The sequence below is a fragment of the Falco rusticolus genome, chromosome 9 (assembly GCF_015220075.1).
Source record: "Falco rusticolus isolate bFalRus1 chromosome 9, bFalRus1.pri, whole genome shotgun sequence".
NCBI lineage: Eukaryota > Metazoa > Chordata > Aves > Falconiformes > Falconidae > Falco > Falco rusticolus.
In genome coordinates, this window is record NC_051195.1 from 6140814 (window position 1) to 6161558 (window position 20745).

Consider the following 20745-nt stretch of genomic DNA (forward strand, 5'->3'; position numbering starts at 1 on the left):
ATTGTCTCTTAAATTAAAGTCCTCCTCATAATCATGAAATGCTTTTAGTAATTTTAAGGCACTCTCCTCAAACTTTTAAATTTGTTCTTAAATTACAGCACCTTTTGCACCAGAATTGTATAGTGTACACTAATTACTGATCCTGACTTACTGCTTTAGTGCGCCTCATTCCCCTGTAGCTGTGTCTACTTCCACATAACCATGCCCTTTTCCACCCCTGTGCTATGCATATGCAAAGTGTGTTTTAATTCCCAGCAACCCCTCAGCACGTGCAGTTTCAGTTCTGAATTCTACCCCAAGGAACAAGGGGCTGTGCTCTGCAGAGCTAGTGAAGGCGTGAAACACAAACCCTCCGCTGCTACCAAAGCATTATCAGGCACACAGAATTCAACAGGAATATGCACAGAATAGATATATGTATTTTTTTCTTCCAAGCAGTGCAATAAAAGCGGATTATTTAACAGAAAAAAATCCCATAATACTGTTTTGTGGAGGAAAACAGGTAGTCTTCAATTTAAATGCATTTCCAATTCTTGTAGCCGGCTTATAGATGTAGGTGGGGGAGCTTAAAACATTTAATGGAACTTTCTGATGATTTTCCTAGCTAATATCTAAGGAGAAGCAAAGTGAATTTTAGAATCTTATGCTGCATTTTTTTAAAGCTGTTCACAGATGTAATTTTGAAGTATGAAAATACATTATTAATTCTGTTAATTGCGTGAAATGTTGTCTGTTAAAGTAATTGGGGAGTAAATTGTTTTAGCTGGAAGTCAATGTCATGCAGCCAAACCACCAGATTCTAGAGGCAAATATCAAAATCCAATTTAAAGAGCAATGGCTTGTGTCACATCAAATCATATTCACATAAGCAGGAATAAGAGGTTTTAAGCTGCTCATATATTTTGTATCGTAAGAAACTACCTGATGGTGCAGAGGAAGAGAGTGTGGATTTACAGAGGATGATGACAAAATGTCTGCTCTAGCCCCAGTCCTCCACATATTCTAAAGTCTGAATTTGTTCCAAATTCCCAGTCCTATCTAATTTATCTCTTGCTGCTCAGTAGATGAGCGTTGTCATGCGGCAAGTCCACAGGAGTCACTGCAGTTTCACCAGGGATCACTTTCTCCCATTAAGTGTCAGCGTTGTTGGTTACCAGACACAGGAATGAATACAGGGGGGCACGCTACAGACCTGAGACATCATCTGCTCTGCAACGCATGTTTATTTCTGGCAAGCTGTGACACAGCCTGAGCTATGTGTATTTCATGCATACAGGTGGATGGAGTGAACGTTCATGAGGGCATAGGCAATAGTGTCTATTTTGCTAGAGCTATCCTCTGAAATTCCTTGTGTTTTCTTCTTAAAAAAAAAAAAAAATGCATTAGAGTTGTTTTCCTTTTCAATGGTCGCTGACAGTGCACCGCACGTTAAGCACAAAGGGACGAGAGCTCTGTGTTGTCAGCCAAAACCTGAACTGATGGAAATCAATATTCAGCAGATCAACATCTGTTTACATCAGCTGAGAATTGAGAGCAACACTGTAAAGTGAGTAGTGTATGCTGAATATGAAATGAGCTTCCTGCAGATACTGGGGCTGAGGAGAATACCGAGCTGGTTTTCCAATGTTAACACTAACTACTACATTTTTTTTTTTCTCAACAGATTGGATTGACTGGGCCAGTGGGGTGAGCTCAGCCCCCCGGTAGAATCCTGTAATACAATTTCTTGTGTAACTGCTAACATATAATCTTACAGGTAATTATAGTTTAGGAGCATTTTACTTAAGGAAACAATAATTAGTGCTGTAATGGTTAGAATAAGGTTTGAAGGCTTTATGCACAGCCAGTAGCTGATAATCAGTGCAATGTCTAGAAATCATAGGGATGTGAGACATGAATAGATTTATTTTTCCTGTTGCATGTCCAAACAAGGGAAAAGAAAAAAAAAAAAAAAAAAGACTATGTAATTCATGCTTTTACGCTCATGGAAGAAGGAGAGGAGGGAGGGAATTGCAAATACACCTTGCTAAAGTGTCCCACTGTTGGATTGCACAGATGATCAAGAATAGCTCATTCACGTCCAGTGAAGTCTGTCTTTATTTGGCCCAGACCCTGAGCTCCATGAGGAACCACCTTCCAAAACAAGGTATGTATATCCACAGTTTTGTCGCTCAATAGAAATGTTCCCTTTCCTGGGCTACCTTCTATATTGAAAAAAAGTGGACAACTGTTATCATCTTAGACTACATTATCAGCTAGAGATCAGAAAATCTCCTTTCCAATGGCACATGAGATACGTAAGATGTGAGTCATTACACCAAATTTCAATTAGCTTGAAGTGAAGCTAACCCAGTGTAAGCCTATGGCCATCCCTTAGCTTCTTTGTCTAAGGCAAAAGGGCAAAGGCACTTCCAGAGGGCAATTTTCCCTTTTTTTCCCCCAAAAGATTTATCTTTGACTGCAATCACTAGGTTGTTTGAGAGGCCTACCTATGATATAGCAAAAATGAGATCTTAGTCCAAACGTAGTTTTGATGAAGACAAGTAGCAATATTAGGGGAAAATGATAAGCAACAGAGCTGAGGCCCAGGGCAAAGGGGGAGGCTTACTAGGCACGGCTCCGAAGCTCAGATGAAGGTTGGGGTTTACATTTCATTTACCAAGGCACCCTTAAAAGAGATAAGCTATTCATTCCACCCGTTATAAGGATACTGTGCATGTGTGTTGTGGGTCCATATTAACAAGTAACTGCTTTTCAAGGCAAACTTATTGAAAAAAAGTTATTTGACATTCCTTCTTATGTGCCGACACATAAGTTGAAGGGTTTGGGGTTTGTTTTTCCTGTCAACAAGTGAAGACATCACTAAAGAAAGGAAATAATTTCTTCTGCCTTGGGATTTAGCGGTTTTCACTTTACAAACAAAGCAAGCTGAACCTGAGTCTTGGGCAGGTGAAGAATTCTGGTAAAGAGGACCTTCACAGAGACATAGGACTGGATCAGGCATTCATCGATTTGATCACGCGGTTCCTGCAGAAGCGTACCAGCTGCTGCAGAGGAAAGCACAGGAAGCCTTACAGAAGGCAATTATGAAATAACTTGCTGACAGGAATAAATTCTTACTATCGCCCATTAATTAGAGGTTATCTTATGTCCTGGAAGCATGAAGACTTACATCCTTTCCAAAAAGACTGTCATGCTATTTATCATTTTTGATCTTCACTAGCTTTTAAACTGCATCTTAGAACATATTTCTTGGTTCAGCTTTCAAGTTTTACTGGCACAAAATGAACAGTGTTTATTTACAATGAAGACATAAACTCTTTTGTATAAATCAAACCAAATTCTCACAAATTATTGCTAAGGATAACAAAACTGAGTCATCTGGCACCAAAAAATAAGCAGAGCTTTGAGGATTTCCCTCATAAATTCAGCAGAACATAATCACGTTTTGTAACAATGAATTATAACAAACAAGATGAGTTTTCCCACTTTAAAAATCTGCTGTTAATTATTGACTGGATCAAGCTTCTCTCCACTTATCTGACCTTCTGTCAAATGTGTTTGGGAAGTTTCCATCTCTGTAGTTATGCCTGTCCCTCTCTGACACATGGTGCTAGGGCACACACTCAAGCTTACGTCTGACAAGTAGAAATATAAACGAGATGATCGTAGCCCTGAAGCTGGAGACTGCAGACATGTAGCGGTGGTGAGAAACACCCAGCCAGAGTCCCTTACAAGGTTTAAATATAACCGTATGTCACCCGAGGCGATTAAAACCAGCTTGCTGTTTCCCTCAGTGCTAGACACTGCTAACACTTCTACTGGTTTTGCAACCGATTTTTAAAACAGCGTGGCAGCGTAAAAGGCTTATGATGGTAGAGGCAAGGATGAGACCATGCAGCTGCCTTTTGGCCACCAGCACTCCCAGTTCGATGTGGTACTGGCCACCCTGCTGCCAAGTGAAGGGGCTGTGGGTGAGGAAAGGGGCCCGGAGGCTGACCATGCTCCTCTTCATCTCCCCCTAACTCCAAATGGGTTGTGTTTTCGTTGGTTTATGCTGGTTTTGGCTGGTGGTATTCAGTATTGCCCTTGCTGCTGAAGCCACCCTCATGCAAACCTAGCATGCAGCCACTGGATTCAGCTGGGGCTGGAGAAGTCCTGACCTGCCTCTGCAGCTGCTGGCTGGGGTGGAAGGACCCCCTCGGCTCCCCTCCGCCTGGAGCAGCCTGGGCTAAGACGCCACAAACTAGGTTTGTTTTCACTTCAGAGACCCCTTATACCAGAAGGGGTCCGATCCACCCTCGTACGCTGTGAAACCTGCCCGGCTGCCTGTGGCTCAAATCCAAGAATGGTTTTACATCTCCTGTCATGTACCTCAACTGCTGCCCTTTCAAAGCATACAAATATTGCCTTTGTTTCCGTGACAGACACCATCCTGCCCACACCTCTCAACGCTCCTGGGGTGGTTTCTGAGATTTTTTTTTTATTCTGCTGGAACTCCCTGCCACATCTGTTACTGAACAGAAACCCGAAAGGAAATCAGCTTTCACCTGTCAGGTGCCATGTGCGTATGACCTTCCCTTTTCCATCACTTTCCATTAGTGTCTTTCATCGTTTCAAGGGCTTTTTCCCATTTACTTCTTTTTCTACCTGTTCCTTTGGGAAGTGCCGTTTTCCTTTATAGCTACAGCCCCTTTGCTTGTCATGTTTACTGCATCAACCCTACACATAACGCCGGCTCCTCTTTGTCCTTGGGAAGTGCATCCTTTGGCTGTGGGAAGAGGTCTCCCCATCTGCGTTCCAGTGGTGGCCTTCCTACGAGAAGGGTTACCTCTGGCATCCACTGCTGCTCACCAGCCCAGCTCTGCAGAACCGTCTTTTGTGCAACAGCTGTTTGGCTCACAACACTCCACCGTTTTCCCCACCCTACTGACCCAGTGCTACAGAACAGCGCCGGCTTGCAAAAAAACCAGATGGATGGAGTAGAGAGATGGGAGCTTTTTTTATGTGACCCCGAAGACCCAGAATTCAAGCAGATTTGGCAGATACTGTATATACTCTATAGCAAGAAAAATCCCTAAATGCAAGGCAGAGGATTTCAGATGGAAGAAGCTTAAGCACAAGTTGTGTACTCCACACAACGGTTGCGCAGCAGTTGTTCTGCATTACAGCTTAGATTTACATACTTCCCAAAAGTCCCCAGTGTAAATAAACTGTAAGTCTATACTACTTACATGCATAAAAACACACAGCACTTAAAAAACAGCCGATGCGTCTACCATAAATACACAAAGAATTAAGCAACAGCACATGATCAGAGGCCAACTGTTAATGTGGAAGATCGATATTGCTTGAAGCTATGAATCATTCAGGTTTGATTCTTCTCAGACTTACATCAGAATGCTATTATTACGACCAGAACTGGGTGAAGTAATTTCTAATTTTATCCATGCAATGTATTTTTATAGATCTAAAAGTACAGGAAGAAATCTTGCCCCACAGAACTTGATCCAAGGTTGGCCATTGACTTCCATAGAACTAAATGTTCACCCACAGGATTTTCTTTCCTTTTCTGGCCTCCGTTGCAGTTCAGGGCTTAACAAAATACAGAGAAGCTCAGAAAATAACCATTTTATTTTGAGCACCAGTAAGGGATCAGTCTCGTGGAAATTTGGAAGCCTAAGATTACTGGGGATAGAGAGTTTTCAGGGGGCTGCCCTCAGATGGCTCACACCATCATGGTGTTGCTTTTGCAAAAACTCTTTCTTTGGAGGTTTTTGAAAGTGTGTCTTCATAGTACATGCACTGTTAGGTACTTTCCAGAGGAATATTTACGTTCATGACCCAACTTGGAAAACATTTCTTAGACGCAGTGCTGGTTTCCAGCGAGGTTCTGCCTGGCTCGTTTTGGTTTCCATGAAACAAAAAGAGCTCGTGACTGGCCCACGGTGATTCAGATCCTCATCTGGTGTGAGATGCCGGCAGCCTCCAGGCACTCCATCCTCCCATCTGACCACATAACCACATGTCCTCCTAAGTATAAAACTCTGAATTTTTCTGCTTTGTTCAGTTTTCTACATGCATAGGCCATGGTTGTTACACCTTACAGGTTATGTTATGATCATACACATAACCTGAGTGTTGTTCCAGCTCTGCTTCTTTCTTTGTTGTTTTCTATCTGGGTGAAGCCAGCAACACTTTAATTTCAACTAAATGTTTTTCTTCATGCAAATAGCATCAAGATTTGGCCCAATTCACGTTTTTTGTTTTATCCAGTAGTTAGGGTATCTAGTATAATTCTTTGTATATCCATGCCCTAGTTACACGTTTTAACACTGACGTTTAACAGTCCCAGTCAGACACTGTTTTGTGAGGACACAAAAATGAGTTTTTATTATTTTAATCATCATTTTAGTGCTTACTTTCATTTGACCCTTATCGGCTTCCATCCAGAAAGTTTTCTCCCGCATAGTTAAAGATATAAACATGCACCCACACACTTATCTCTGTGTTCATACACATCCACACAAATAAACATTTCCAAACATTTTGGGTGGTGGTGAACTGCTGCCTCTATGAAACAGGTGTGTGAACAACATGGCCCTCCACAGGCTCACCTGAGGAAGTGGTGGCCAGCAGAAGTGATGACACTGACTGTTGGACACTTGGTACCAGAAACTATCGTGAGGAAAACCGTAGTCTAGAGTTGAGAGGATCTGCAGGGTAATGTTATAGGTGTGCCTGTGGACCTTCAATTATGACCATATTCCTGGATTAGTTTTTCACGTACGCAGCAGAAAGATGTACTTCTGAGGACTGCTTCTGGTTTAAGTAAATAAGAAATCTTATTTCTTATTTTGAAACGATGTGGCCCACAAAAGGTGCCTCAGAGAATAATGACCAGGAAGTTCAAGTGTTAATAAGCTTTCACGTTAACCGTTTACAAGTGTAAAACTTGCCTGTGCAGGTCGTCTTTCATTTTTCAAAGTTGTCAATTCTGTGCACAAAAATAGATTAACTGAAATGCTCGGGATCTATTTTTTTATAGACACTTTGCTCCCAATACAAAGCACCATTAAAGATCTTGCAGTAACGTTTAGCAGTGTCGTGAAGTGCTGGAGCTTGGAAAAGAGCTTCTTGGGACCTTCCCATGTAACAAAGGGCAACGCTGCTGGCTGCAACTGGGAAGGTAAAAGGGATTTTCTGACTTTCCAACCAGCTTGTGTTTGTGGGTTATGGGTTCACTCTGACAGATTGTGACCCTCCAAGGTATTCATGCCCCTAAGCCTCCTTGGTGTTAGACCTCTAATGTTAGGCATTAAAGAACTCTGATCACTACTTCTTAACGCCATGATTCTGTGTACCCAGGTCTCTGCCTGCCTGTCCCTTCAAACCCACAGAAAGACAAGCACTGTCTGACACTCATACAGCTGCAGCAGGGGGGCTGGGGAGGAACTGCAACCCAGACTGATCTCCAGCATGGCTGTTGGTCATGACTTACAACTAGGAGATATGGTCTAAGTCTCATCTACCATGAACAGAAGAACGCTAATGCTCTATTTTTTAAAATAACAATTTGATATTTTTTTTCCTGATTAATTTTTGAAAGACAGTGACAGCCACGGTGCTTTTTTAATAAGCAGGATAATGTATCAGCATGTGCTGGACATAATCTGGGAATGTTTCCCTCCTGGAGGCCTCATGGGATGGGGTGGGGACCGTGTGCCTTTGGGGACCCACTGGAGCGGATGGCGTGCCAGGCTGCTTGGCAGGGTCAGGGCTGAGGCAATTCTGGGTTTGCAGGAAGGCTCAAAACCAGGGGAAACTTTAAAGCCAGAAAGTGACAGCCGCGTGTAGCTGAGAGGCAGGCCTCTGAGGTGAGGCAATAAATGATTAGTGGTTTCCATGATCTCACCTTTTGACTTCGCTGCCCTATTTAGCCTCTGTGACTGTTTACATGGAGCTAGCCCTTAGAAACCTACTCAAAGTGAGACAAGAAGCGTGTGCCCTGATTAAGAACCAGTCTTTCACATCTTTTTTTAATGCTTTTGGGGCTCTCACTGAATTTCCTCTCCTCTGTTTTATCCAGAAGGCTATACCTGCAAGAGGTAAAGCCACCAGCCCTGATACCAAAAAGGGGAAGGAAATTTACCCTTCACCAACTCACACCATAGTTTTAAGGAAACTCACTTTCCTGACTATAGGCAAGGCCCTGCTCATGCGGGAGAGCTTCCCTAAGCAGTGAACATGAAGGATGAATATTTTTTTCTATTTTCACTAAAACTCCCAAGTATGTTTTTTAATAGCACATACTAAAAATGTTGGTGGAATAAACTCGGAATCAGGATTTGTCAAATTTCACATAGATGTATTTACCAAATTTCACAGCAGAAAATTACATGTCCAAAGTCTGGAGCCTCCAAAGCCAAGTTAGGTTTCCAGTTGTCTAATTTTTCTAGGTATTTGGTTTCTGCCAGTGAAGTTTTCAAAGCAACTATGTCCTTGTTTCTGCACAGAAACTGAGCCTTAACGTCACTGAGAAGACTGGTACCTACTCAGCCTTAAGCCACGCTGGGCTTCATGGAATTCCCTGCCTGTTGATCCCAGGTAGGTTTGCTTAAAACATCCATTTTTACAAATGAAAAAATCCTTCTTTCATGTGCAATCAGATACAAAAATAGGCCATCTGAAAGCAGCTGAAAGTCATACTGTCACTGCAAGTGAAAATGCTGGCACTTTCCTCAGGAATGTAATGACTCAAGTCCCTAAATAAGACAAAACCAAATAAATAATAACAAACCTGGGACACCTAAATTCTAAAGCAGTGCTTCCAAACTGGTATTTAAGTCATTGCCTATAGACCACTGATTAAAGTACTCACCTATAATGTAAAACTCCAAGGATATATTTTCCTTTGGTTGGGGTGACTCAACTCTTACCTCCCACAACTGTGCTCTAACCCCAACCGCTAAAATATATGGGTTTCTGAAGTGGGGAATTTCTCATGTTAAAGGTATTTCACTTTGCATGGAGTAACTAAATAGTCCTTGGGCAACTGAGAGTATTTGGGAACTGTGCTTTAGCCTGTGTTTAAGGATATTAATCTTCCTTGGCAGGTTGGCTGTCCCATACAGCATAGACTAGCAAGTGGGTTGTAGGTGTTGCCAACAGAAGAAGGTGCTTTTCTATTTCTTGACCAGGTATTTCAGCCACAAGCCCCATACTGGGCTTTTTAATTGGTTGATTAAGAAAGCCTGCTGGGAGTAAGTGAGCTGCCCCAGGCAGCTTGTGTGAAGAAGAGAGTTTGCTCTGGCTTCAACCAGCTGCGAGGGAGCCGACCCCAGCCCTCTTGCGGTATGATGCTGCTCTCCAGCTCCCAGTCCCGATGTCTGAATTGTTTCTACCAACTGCCTGGACCATTTTGCCTTTTTGGATTCAGTGGCCACCAGCAGTGTCTCATGTCCATTGCAACCCAATGCTATGGTCCTACCCTGTTGTGTACTCCCTCTATGGGTACCCTGGCCATCTCTGATACCATCCTGGTACAAGAGCATCCCACAATTGCACACCCCAGGCCACTGTTGACCCAGATCTCATCTGTTCTCGTTTGATAACAGCATCACCTTGTACCTGGGAGAGTCTATGACACTTTCTAGGCCTCTTAGTTATCCTTTGGGAGCTGCATATTCTCCGTGGGCTGCTAGCTGAAGAGCCCTGCCTGTGCTGCAACGCAAATGATGACCTCTTCTTTTTGGAAAGAACGTTACCATGACTGCCAAACTAAGTGTGGTGTTTGTAGGTATTGGGCACAGTATGAGCACATGTAACTAACTAGTCATCTTACAGTACCGGACTGGTAGATGCCTTAGTTTCTGAACCTCAAATGGATTGAAGGATAAAGATATGCTCTGTTTTCTCTGTTCAGGCCTTAGGGCATGTTCAGGAGCAGAGCACTGAACACCAGGCAAAATCAGTCACCTCAGACCTCAGTGGTGCCAATATGGATTACATGTCACTCTCTCTCTCTCTTTTTTTTTTTTTTTTTTTCTGGATGGCTCTTGAACTGTCATGGCTGATGCCTCCCAAGTTTACTTTCAGACTCTTTATTCAAATGTTGAATCTGCTCTCATGGCTGACTTTGGCTGTGATTTTGAGTGAATGCCATGGTAACGTTAAGGTTGTCCTGAAAATCAGATGTTAGAATGAGGAGGCTGAGTCTTCCCAAGAACGTTTGTGCTATGCCAACCAACCGTTGTGATAATACTTGCCAAAGATTTTAACCAGCTCAGCTCTTTGATTTCCTATTTTCTTCAAAGCTTTTAAACCATCCTTGTTCTTAATACTTTTTGTTCATAAAGCCCTGTGGGAACCCTACAATACCCCTGCCCTGGGCAGGACTGCTAACAGCAGGGTTAATCTAAAAGTTTTCTTTTTAATGTGACTTTTCTGGCCCCAGCTCATGCATACAGTTGCCCACGCATTTGCTAATGTGAACAGATGCTTTGCAAATATCTTTGAGAGGAAGGTCAGTTCTGTATTTCAAAAGTTCACAAGTCAAGCTGCACTGAAAGGCCTCTTTAACTTCAACCTTAAGCATCCTTAGCATATCGTTAGGAAGATTAGCAAAGCCTTTAGCACCCCACTGGATTTCCTTATGTATGGAAAGGCCTGGCAGATCAAAGGAAACATTACTTCAAATAGCTGGTGACTTATCTTGTGCTTACCCTAGCACCACTGACCTCTCAATCATCATATTTTCTTCCAGTAGGAATTGCTTTTAAGGACAACAGTCTATCCTCCAAGAGCCTTGTTTTGACCTTTCCAGCTTTTCCTTACTAAAACGTGCAATTAAGACAAGCAGCAAACCAAATACTTGGTAAATAAAATGTGTTCAAAATAGAAAAGAATTGCAAGTCATAGTTACCACTTAGTTCTGCTAATGAAGTGACTAAGAATGTGAGTAAAGTCATGTTTATTGTTTATAGATTTGCCTCGTACTTGGCAGAAAGTCTTCACAAACACTGAGGTCAATGATATTTGACCTTCTTTGGCATTTTCCGCCTAGGAAAAGACTTTAGTGAATGGCTAAAGAGGGCTGAAAGGTTAGCCCTTGTTCCGCAGTGGCATCCATGTGGGGGTGTGTATGGACCTTTACACCCACACAGAGACCTAGATATGTCAGCTAAGTGTTTTCCAGCTGCAAGGCCCACCCACATGGATTGATTGCAAGCGTAGGTGCCTGATTCATGAACAAGCTGTTTATAAAACCATATTATTCATCAGCTTAGGGTATTAATCACTTTATATTTAAATTTCCTTCAGGGGCTTGTTATTTATTCTGTAGGTGTGTTTTAGCATGTTTTAATATGAAATTCACTTTAATTTAATCAGCCATAAAATATTTTCAGGTTTATTACTTAGACTTAAAGCTGAATTGAGATATATACGCAATAACCAAGAAATGTGGTTTTGTAAACAAGGTATTTGACCTTTACCTTTTTCAAAATTACAGTGTTGGCAACTGATGCTTAAATGAATCATCTGAAGAATTAAAGATCAGATATATAATTGTTACTCCAACATATCTATTTTGCTTGAGCGTCAGCTGCCATTTCCATCGTAAGTCCCATTTTCATGGCTATAAAATTTGATGTTTTCCATTTTATGGGGCTTGAACTTTGCTTAGTACTCTTAACAAATAAGCATGGCAATTCAAAGTTAAACCACTGTGTAGTCAGAGCTGGTTCAAAAAGTGTCATTTAACAATAAAAGAATAAGATTTGTGTTGCAACAGTTTTGTACAGATGGCGAAAATAACCACGATAAAATTATGTTTAAGATCAGTTCAGTTTGAATTTAATGACTGTGACATTTTAACAGCATTTTAAACTAACTCTTTTGTTACTTCCATTCCATTTCTTTTTTCATTAACTTTCAAACACTACACTATTCCAACAGCTGGAATATGTATCATCTACTACGTATCGTCGATCCCTCATCCTTAGACAGACAGGGTATGTAAACAGTCTAATATTAATTAGCTGCAATTAAAATCAGTATCAGACAAAGAAAACATAGAGTTTTTACGCAGCGGTCCAGAATCTTTTGAGTCGGGACCTGAGATATTTTTAAGAAATGTGAACGATGTAGTCCCAAATTCTGTCACATTTAACTCAGTGATAGCTGTCTTCTAACTCTGACTTTGACAGAGAAAGGGACCCTTCATACTCTGCTGTCGTGTAGAGATTAGATTTGTCAAAACTCCAGTGACATACAAAAGCCTAGAAAGAAATTCATTAAACCCTGTTGTTTTCCAGAGGATAAATTTCAGCTATTAAAGTCTATTGGTCTAAGAGGAATTGTGTGTAATAAGGGAAAAGTTAGTTGCTATATGAGAATTTTATCTATGTGTCACTGTTGCTCTGAGAAGCACAAGTCAGAATTCAAGCTGACAGACCTGTGAGGGTGCTGCGTACCAAAGCTGATGAGATGGTTATCAGACCATCTAAAAGTAGAAGCTCTTATTTTTGCCACATATGCTAACAGGGAATGTCACACCACCTATCAGTCCTGCTGCCTGCTGTCACAGCAGCATGTGCAGCCTTTGGGACAGGATTCATAATGCAGGAGCCCTGGGCCATCAGTGGGAGAGCTCAGAAATGTCTCCTGTACACAAGCACATATGTATAATATGAAGCAATATTTATCCTCTCACTTTACATGTGTAGTGGTGGTAGGAAGGCAAAGATGGACTGCAGAACCGATCCTGTTTTAGTGATGAAAGGGATGTGTATTTGTCACAACTAGGTCAGTGGGCTGGAGAACCACACCATCACTGGTCTGAAAGCTGAGGAGCGAGCGTAAAGTCATAAATCAAAAGATGATATAAAAAAGTAACAAAAAGACAAACTAGCTAAGAATGAAGGGGGACTTACTGGAGTGAAATGTACCATCTCTAAGCTGATGCTAGCCTTGTTCCTCAAACTTTCTCTCCAAAACACAAAACCTCTTCTCTTTATGTTGTTCAGCAGGAATGACACTTTCCTCTTCTGCATGTCTCAGTGGTGGGTCTGTTACTGGTTATTGCTGCATGCAACAGAGCCAGTCTCACACAGGCCAGGGTAAGGATTGGCTTTGTAAAGGTGCCTTATGGCTCTGCTGGCTTAAATGAGAAGAGAATCAGTCTCCCATGATCTGATGGGACCCTTGATGTCACTACCTATGTATGGGTATTTGCAACTGTGTGAGACACGTTGCAGGAAAAGTTACCCACAAAAGAGATACAGATGCGCCTAAAATACAATCATCCAATTCAGTGTTTCTTGTAACAACCGTGGAAAAGACCATGAATCTTTAAGGGGTATGTCTGCTCCCCGCTGAAGGAGACACCACTGTTCATCATCACATAAACTGTTAAGGGGCTTGTTGCAGCAGCGGTCCATTGTTCTCTGTCTTATTTCACTGCTAAGGAATTCTTTCTCATTGTTTCCATCAGGACGTTTTAGAAAGGTTGATACTCTTTGCTGGCTGCTTGTACTCTAACACCAGGGAGGGAAGAAGTCCCCTCACTCCATGCACTGACCTGGGAGTCACGGCATGTAGGGTGCTGTCATCTGTTTTGTCACAGGCTTGGGCAAGTTATTTAGGCTTTCTGTGCATCCTTTATTCTGCGTGATGACAGGTGTGGTATAATATTTATCTACATAAAAATTTATTATTAATTGTGATGTGCCAGAAAGTGTACCAGGTACCTTACAGTACTAGGGGAGATCCGTCGCTCAGCTGGGCATGTGTGAAAGCCACCACTGTGATAACTCACATTTCAGGACGAGGAGGAGGGATGTTCTGGGTGGAGAGAGGTACCTGGGATGTGCCACGCATCAGTGATCCACTTAATGCTTTCAGGTATTGTTACAAGTCAAAGTGAAGTTGAAAGATTGCTATACACTGCCTTTGGGACTGGGCGTCAGCCCTGAGGATCAGGGAGTGCAGGATGTAGCACAGACCCACCTTCACCTCTCTGTGCTGGAGGTTACGTGACACACTTGCAATACCATGGCACCCTGATTTCTGATCCTCCCACACCAGGGCTTCTGACATGGCCCCACTGATTAGTCTGGCCCACTAGTTTACAAGAAAATTTCCTTGCACTCGCTAGAAAATAAAGGATTACCACACTGAATGTTAATGTCCCCTGGGAAGATCTGTAGATGTGATACGGTTCAGCATGAATCCCATTTTCCACAAGTACTTCCTAAGGGTTAACTCTATTTTAATAATTCAGTAAAAAAAACCCCCAAAAAATCAAAGAAAGGGAAAGAAAAACAGATATCTCTTTTCTCTTTATATCCAAGAGTTACTAAATACACAGTCAAAGCCCAGGTAAACTTTGTAAGATAAGGTTAAGAAGTATATGACATATTTATGAAAAATCAGTAGTATTAGACTGAACACAGCTTTAGCCAAAGGATGCTGCCAGGGTTTGATTATTTTCTTACATTTCCCTTCTTCTTGGCTTAATTCACAAGTGCTGGCTGTTTTTTTCTTTTTCCCCTGAGGGTGCACTCATAAGTGCCTGGGCATGGCAGATGATAGCTGATCCCAGCCAAATGTAACATCACTGGCATCTAAGGACAAGGTCTTCCTATCATGCTCCCAAGTTTTTACCTGTTCACCTGGTATATAGTTGTAGTCTGCTGGCATCACTTTGGCTGCAGATAAGAGACTCTGGAGGTAGAGAACTAGACAAATTTGGTGCCTTTGGTGCTTTCACTTTTCAGGTGCACATCCCTTTTCAGGTAGGATCTTAACGGTCCTAGATCTCTGTATATCATGGCAGGTTTTCTGCCCGGGGTGGAAGCAGAGATGATTAGATTCCCTTTACTCAACTTTTTTTGGTGCTGATCCCCTCTCCTAGGTTTGACTTGGCATCCCAGGCTTCTCCTGGCCGCAGGTGAGCCACACAACAGCTTGCATACATGCAGTGCTAATACAGGATCCCTCCTGCATGCATGTCTGTCTGCCTGCGATGGCTGTCCTGGGAGAGGTGAGGAGACTCCAGCAATATCACCCGCTGCCATGCTGCTTTCCGGCAAAGGAGAGCCACAAACCCAGCTTGGCTGCTCCCCCCTTCCCTTCCTGCTGCCTCCACTCACCTTGCTGTTGCAAAAAGAAACCCATCGGGAGTGGCAGAGACCCTGCTGCACTGATGCATTTGGGGTGTGTGGGGGGGGCAATTTCTGTCTCAGAAGGCTCGGTAGATGGCTGCTCCCAAGGCTAATCCTACACAGGCACTGGGACTTTCTCCAAAACCTGTGGTGCAGAGCAGGGAAGGTGTGCGGTGCTGGCACAGAGCTGACGAACCTTTTTCTGCAGTGGAGGGAACAGAGCTGTGAGACGGGCTCCAATCATATATCATTAGCATTCATAAACCACATTTCCTGCCAGGAACAGCCACTTAGCACTGAAAAATCATAATTTCACAGTAGATTGCCATGCAAGTTGAAATAAATCCCTGAGGCAGTGCACCACACACTCTGTCCTGAAGCGAGGCATGCAACCCCCAAGAAGCCTGCTAAAGGAGATAGTTGACACTCTGTCATAAATGGTCTTTTTTAGATACATAAATATTTGGGGTTTTAAAAAATATAAATGTATATATATGTAAATGTGTGTATATGACAAACAGATAAGTACCCTGGGAAATATAATTCCCTACGAATGATAGTTATTATTAGAAAGAAATATGAGACTGTATTCCACCTCTGTACCATCTGTGTTAAAAAGCAGCTTTAAGGCTCTAGCCTCGCTAAAAAAGCCGGCAGTGCATTTTTTTTATTTCTACTGTCTCCAAACAGAAAATTAGCGAAGATTCCCCAATATTGAGCAATCGAACATGTTTACCAAAAGTGACCGCCAGCTACACACAATTCTGCTTTTGATTCTGTAAAAAGATGACCTAAATGTCTTCCTTATCATTTACTGTGCATCTTTCTCATACGCTTATTTTTCATAGTAAGTATTTTAAAATACCCAGCATTGTCTTCCCATTGAATTTTTCACAGTATTTTGAGCAGATAAGCCATTTCCTTACTGACTTCTGTATTTTGTTGAGTCAGGTCTTTGCACTCAATTACAGTGAACAGAGTAACAATCCCTCCTAGTACTAAGCATTTGGCTCTTTCAAAGATAAGTTGAAAGCTCAAAATTTTTAGACTTTTTTTTTTCACTTTTATGTCAGATTCAGAAAACAAGTAGTAGTTTTCCCAAATAACTCTTTTCTACGTGGCTTCTTTGATTGCAGACAGAAGCAGCACTATACAGCTGAGGTTGGTTAAGACATCAAAACCCGCAACAAAATTAAGTAACTGGAAGATGGATGAATTTCAGAAGATGTAAGAGTCAGGAATGCCTTCTGCCATCACTGAAACTGGTAATACAGCAAGTTATTGCTTATTGTAGCCCTGCACAGAACCAAAAAGAAGAAAATATTTTCACAAAAGAATCTGGTATTAGAAGGACTAGATTCTGCTCGTTATTAATGGACCTGGGGCCAGCCTCTGGTACCACTGCATATTACTCTTCTAAATCAGCATTAAATCACACATTCAGAGTCAAAGACCTTTCACTTAGGCAGCTCTTTAGCTGGTATGATTTGTTTCATGTCTATAGATTGTTCACATATTTAAATTGAGTTATAACATTGCAGAGTTGATCTCACCAAACTTGATGTGTCCTAATTCATCTTTGTGATGACTGCCTACTTTAAATCATATTGAACAGCACATCTTGGAACATAACTGTGTCTGAAAGCCGAGGTCAAATATGAAACTTATTTTTTATTATCCTGGTATTAAGAGCTGTGAACTGTTCAATATGTATGCTAGTCTTCATCAAAGACATAGTGCTTTATTTAGTTTAAACTTCTTTTAAATAGACATGCCTTTTTCTTGTACAAGTTACCTTTTTCAACCTACTTCTCCATGATGCAATCCATTAAATTAATACTAAGGGGCAAATCTGGGTGTTACAACCTGTAACCACAATGAGGGCATGCAGATAGATTACCAACGTGAACACAGGGGTGTGAGTTTGTGCTGTAAAAGTGGCAGGTGCATTGCATGACTACAAAGAGAAACTGCTCCATTTGGGAAGCCTGCCATAAACACAACGACCTAAGCAGTAAGGGTTACAATGAGCTCATATTTGTTTTAATATTGTTTGCTTCTCTGCTCAAAAAACTCCCTGGATTATTTTGACCTCAAGTGTTCCTTCCAAAAAGGCGCTTATCTGTAAACACCACCTGCATGGTAGAGCACATCATGAGCTACCGCTGCCACTGTATTGCTTTCTTATCATTCATAATGTGAAAATTTGATTGCCCATACAGCCAGCCTGCGGGCTGCCAGGCCCTGCAGATGGTAGACACATGTGTGCACAACATTTGCATTTTATAGCTTTGATGAGAACAGTCAATAAAATGAAGGCTTTTCCACCTCTGCCACTGTCTTGGTACAAATGGTCTTTTTTTAGTTGCTGTTTTATCTTTATCCCCGCACTTTCCAGATGATACTGTTTTTAAATATTTGTACTTAATTTTGGCATTGGTAAGCAGTTGGCCCACCCATTGGATTTTCCTGGAGCCAATATTTTCTTGGTGTTATCCGGTATTTTAATTCATTAGCTTCCCTCCCTAGTGAAGGATTAACTTCCATCTTGTCTTATCTGCTGTTGTGTTTGTAATCAAAGTAACTTCTTCAGTGTAATTCTTTATTAGCTGGGTTTCTGTGGCTAGGTGGTAGACTTGGAGGTTAAAATCAGCTCCCCTCCTCATGCCTGTGGTACCTGAAGGCTATGCAGTCACCTCACCCTTCTCAAGGCATTTGCACAGACAGTGATGCGCACCTCTGAAGATGGTGATATCGATGATCATGGTGAGAGCAGCAGCAAACCCGCATTTCATACCGTTCAACAGTGTATGCTTTGGTTTTGAAATCACTACGCAGCGTTTATGCAGCGAGGGCTTCTACTGGTTTATTGTCTGAACGATCAACATCTCCAATGACTTGTCTGAAGATAGATAGAAATGGTAAGGACATAACTGGATTACCACAAAACAAGCTTTTTCCTTTGTCTTAGTTTGGAATAGGCAAATGGTTGAACCTCTTTAGGGACTGAAGAAGGAGAGGTACAAAACTCTTCAGACAGCAAAATACACGAAGTTCAGCCCTGTTTTCATTTAAGCAGACCAACTCACTGAAATATTTTCTATCTCTTCTGGCTTTTGAGAAACAGTTCCAATAATGCAGCTTTGGGTATTAAAAATAAAAGCTTTGCCTATGTATTTATTTGTTCAAATACCCGTTCCGGTATGATATATCAAATACACAAGTGGGGTCTTTATAACACTTTCTGTCCCAAAAAGTCATACCAGTCATGTAGACTTCAACAGATGGCACTTTCCACAGGTTTTCTTACATAAAAATATAAGGGCAGCGATCACACCAAAGGTCTGACTACCTCAGTCCGCTCTCCCTGACAGCATCCACAGGCAAAGAGCAAGAACAGAGCAAGCACGGAGGATTTCCCAGCTCAGGCTCTCTCTGCTTCTGGCCGCTCTCAGCTTCAGATGTCGTTTCCATGATTTAATTACCCTCAGTGGATTCCTATTCCATGAACTTGTTCAATTTCCTCTTAAACCAGACTAAACCTTTAGCATCTACGATATCATCATTCATGATTTTATAGACCCTGTCATTACCCTTGTCAGCTGCCTCTCTTCTGGAAGAGTCCTAGTTGATTTGATGGTTTCCCATGTGGGAGCTGAGAATCATTGCCACTTTGTTGCTCTTCAGATCATTTCCAATTACATAAAGAAGTGTCACAGGTAACCAGAATAGTAGGTAATCTAGCAATTTCCCATGTGAATTATTCTGTGCTGGGAAATGGGAGACATATGATTATCTCCCACAGATATAATCAATTCATAAAAATCCTGAAGCAACTTCTTGTCAAGTTTTCTAGTTCCTTCATGATATAATGATTAACTGTGGGTATTGGACTTCAAATTGCCATTACATGAATGACTCAGCCATCAGAGGAATGGTACATTTTGTTATATACAGTGTTTAGAGGATTGAGAAAATACAAGTTCTAGAAAATTGTTTTTCATGATGCAAGTGTTTTAAGGGCTTTCTGGCTCTTGGACTGAATAGAGGGATCGTTCTCAGAGAATATTTACTTTTTACTATAGTTCCGATAAGAGGTTGTGAGGAGTACTACCAGTATAACTGCATTCAGGAACACATAGATTAACCAAAGTACGAGTTGCCAGGGCAGATAATGGTTCTGTCTCCTTGACCACATGCCGTTCTGCAGAGATACGGGGATTCTAACCGCCCAAGTGCTCATTTACACTTCACGTGACCATTTTGATTGTCTTACTGAGGACTTTGAATATCATAATTATACTCCCAGGTTTAAAGCTGGGCTGAACATCTATTTTAATTGCTAGCATTATAGTAGCTAAATAAATGCTTGTCCTTCAAGCAGTGTGTATAGTCTTACACACTTGCTATAGAACTTGTTATTGTGTTCCTTCATCTTAAAAAAATTAAAAGCAATTTTAAGCTGTAAAACTGGTGGCACCACGAATAATAGCTCCCATCGATATGTTCTTCCAAAAGTGAGTCTACACGAACTGATGCAGTCATAGTTTGACTTATCTTCTGGCTTAGCCAGCCATAAACTACATCTTCTTTGAAAGCAAAGTAGATGCACTTATATACACCCAAGGAAATGTGATGGCTTTAATGTGGCTACCCAGGTTTTGGTCTAAAGCGGGCTTACGTCTAGTCAGGTAGGTCTCAGGGTGGAGCAGGCATCATTGTCTGCACTTGTTGTTTAGTCATGCCCGTATGTTTTCCAGAGATCACAAAGTAAAGGGTACGACTGGGTCAGAGCAAACACTCCAGCTCTTTATAGCCACAAGCCTTTAGGGTAACTAAAATCAAACTAGCATTTTGTGATCAGGTCCATTTATGCTAAAAAAAAAAAAAATTAGAGAAGGGCTAAGTTGAGGTGCCTGACTGCCTCTTTTACTCTCGTTCCATTTCTTTTTCTTATCTGCAAGTGACATTTTTGTTTAAAAAATAAACACAGTAAAGAAAATAAATTCAGGAGGAAGGAAATGTGTATATCTTTGTCAACAACTTTGCATTGCCATAGTAAATGCGATGCAATAGTTCTAGCATCCACTGGAAAATAGCATCACATTTGCTGCTGACAGTATTATCACTCTTTTTTATGGCAGAAAACCAGGAGCTTTCCCCTATGTTAAGTTCTCATTTGCTTAATCTCGTTCACTGGCTGGTACCAGACTTCACAAATTGGACATTTTTCTTTTCAAGCCATGCATGGATGTACATTTTGATTCTACCATTAAACTTAATGGAAAAAAATTTGACCCATCTATGTCAGCACATTTTTATGAGTAAAACCCCAGAGCCTTTTATTCATACTCTTGGTAGCTTATAAGTTTATATGCAGCTTTGGTAAGGGCTTTTAAATAAGTGAATGTATTTTAAAACAGTATTTGTCAGAATTCTGTATTATTACATTTTTCCAATTCTGTTGATTTATATATAATCTTCTCATTTCCTCCCTCTGGCCTGTAAAAATGATCCTCACTGCTACACTGCTCATATAGCAAAAACTGGCTGACTTTAGTTCAAATAGCTATTGGAC

At 41.4% G+C, this 20745-nt stretch overlaps 2 long non-coding RNA genes across 2 annotated transcripts in view; one reads left to right on the forward strand and one right to left on the reverse strand.

The window, feature by feature from the left end:
* Window positions 1–371: 371 nt before the first annotated feature.
* Window positions 372–17925, forward strand: LOC119153806. The gene is made up of 7 exons (XR_005106226.1): window positions 372–1546; window positions 1664–1756; window positions 2056–2146; window positions 7049–7189; window positions 8517–8607; window positions 11513–11619; window positions 13496–17925. It is a non-coding gene; the product is annotated as an uncharacterized LOC119153806 (long non-coding RNA).
* Window positions 17926–18007: 82 nt separating this feature from the next.
* LOC119153805 overlaps window positions 18008–20745 on the reverse strand; it is a 49380-nt gene continuing 46642 nt past the window's right edge. The window contains exon 12 of the long non-coding RNA XR_005106225.1: window positions 18008–18937. This is a non-coding gene — a long non-coding RNA (uncharacterized LOC119153805). The remainder of the gene's footprint in view (window positions 18938–20745) is intronic.